Source organism: Ailuropoda melanoleuca, unplaced genomic scaffold, assembly GCF_002007445.2.
Source record: "Ailuropoda melanoleuca isolate Jingjing unplaced genomic scaffold, ASM200744v2 unplaced-scaffold523, whole genome shotgun sequence".
NCBI classification, from domain to species: Eukaryota; Metazoa; Chordata; class Mammalia; order Carnivora; family Ursidae; genus Ailuropoda; species Ailuropoda melanoleuca.
In genome coordinates this window covers 1-2,144 of record NW_023225281.1, presented here as the reverse complement: position 1 = coordinate 2,144, position 2,144 = coordinate 1, and the positions used below count along the sequence as shown (strand labels likewise).

General features: G+C 49.7%; 1 long non-coding RNA gene across 1 annotated transcript; it reads right to left on the bottom strand.

Annotated features, from left to right (window-relative positions):
* Positions 1-68: 68 nt before the first annotated feature.
* LOC117799540 lies at positions 69-2,133 on the bottom strand. Its single transcript, XR_004622983.1, has 3 exons — positions 686-2,133; positions 317-374; positions 69-145 (listed from the first exon to the last, which is right to left on the bottom strand). It is a non-coding gene; the product is annotated as an uncharacterized LOC117799540 (long non-coding RNA).
* Positions 2,134-2,144: the final 11 nt, after the last annotated feature.

Sequence of the window (2,144 nt, the reverse complement as noted above, 5' to 3'; positions counted from 1 at the left end):
GGCAGCGAATACCCACCGCTCTCTCTTCGATAGAGACGGGATCCTTCACATCGTTCCAGAATATGGAAGTATGGTCTCCACTCTCAAAAATGACACTGTACTGATCTCTGCATTCTGCCTCCTCAAGCCAGTAACGTAAATTTCCCTGGAAAAAGAACCAAAGGCAAGGGACAGAGTATGTCTCATCAACTTTCATCCAAGAAGCCGTATTCCTGCCTCGTGCTCCCGGAGGTCTATCGACACAGGCCGGCAACGGCAACTCCTGAGGGGCTTGCCCTGCGAGCCAAGGGGCTGGCCAGCCTTCCCATCCACGTACCAAGTCTTTGAAAGGTTGTTTCTCTGGAATATGCCACTCATCACTGATAGTCATATACCTGGAGGAAAACAAAGAACTGATTAGTAACACGCAGCACAACGACAAGGGGGGACAGTGACACTGGGGGCTCTAGGTCACAGGCAGTGTGGCGCCGCCCCTTGTCCCCCTCGGGGGTGGGGGTGGGGACAGGGGAGAGAATAGTGGGTGAGGGCTGCCCCTGGCCAGGAGTGCCAGGGTCTGGGACGGGAACAGTCCCGTGGCGGCGTGCCTGAAGAACAGAGCCACCTGAAAGACCAGCAGCACGGCCCCAGAAGCGCGGAGCCTCTCATGCCCGGTGAAGGCCCAGGCTCTCGCCCAGACGGAACTTACTTGTCAAAGTCCGTGAAGAGGTTGACCCTGAAGGTGTGCTGCTTGTCCAGCTTGTAGCCATCAGCATTCTTCACGGCGTCCAAGGCATGGGCAGGAGATGCGTATTCCAGGAACGTGTACCTGAAATGAGACACACACAAGCGCAGACTGTGAGACCAGGCGGGGTGCGCTCAACGCATCAAGACCCATCCACGGGACTTGTAAGCACCGTCGAGGCCTGGGACCCATCTACTGCCACATCCCCGAGAGTCAAGTCACCGGCAGAGTGGTTCCCTAAACACACACGAAATCCTAACAGAAGATCCAAAATCCCTAATGCCATGATCACAAATCAGACAACAGTTAACTAACCAAAACGTTTACTAGCTTCACCGTGGTAATGGTTTCACGGACGTATACGTGTCCAAACTTATGAGATTACGCACTTTAAGACCACGCAAGTATACTGCATGGCAACAAAGCTCTGAAAAAATCTGAGAACGTGCATAGTCTGATACTGTGTACTCAAAGGAAAATTACAGAGGCGCCTGGATGGTGCAGTCAGCTAAGCGTCCAACTGCTGGTTTTGGCTCAGGTCATGATCTCGGGGTCATGGGATGGAGCCCCGTGTCGGGCTCCACGCACTCAGCATGGAGTCCGCTTGGAATGCTTTCTCCCTTCTCCCTCTGCCCCTCCCCCCCAAATAAATAAATCTTTTATAAAAAGCAAAATCATAAAGGCTTTCAGAGGATGCTTTATTATAACGAAAAACATACAACACAAGCAACTGCTGGTCAAAAAGAGATTATCCTTCCACCACCTGATTTCTAAGACAGAAAATGCAAGGGGCATAACCTGCTTTTGGCAGTTAAAAAAAAAAAAAAAAAGATTTCTTAAAAGCTATCCTAGGGAGATTCAAAATCTGAATTAAAACAGCATAAATTTTATCATCTTCTCATTCCTGTCCTATAAAAGACGATTTGCCTGTACTCTCCCGAGACCGATATCACACGAAATTCTAACAGAGAGAAGTCCGACGAGGTTGTGGAGCAGCAGAGAGAACTCGTGTTCTGCTGGTCGACTAGAAACGCTGAGAACCACCCGAGCACAACGTGACGTTGTCTCATGGGACTGCAGATGGAGCAAGCCACCTCAAAGCATCCAACAAGGAAAGCTCACACCTGTCCTGAAGAGGTAAGAGGAGTACAAGACTGTTCCTAACTGTGAAACGCCAAACATCAACTCCTAGAATAGCCGCGTGATAGGAGAGAACAGCACAGCACCGAGGACGAAGGAACCAGAGTCATATTTACCACACACAAAACCTCGCGCTGAATTTAAAAACCAAATTCTAGGACACGTACCTCATGGTACCATTTTTAACAGATGTGCTAGTTAAGGTAACAGGTGGGGACAACATTGCTAATTAAGCAGTGACACACAGCTTTCACCTCGACTGTAAGAAATAGCCCCATTTCAG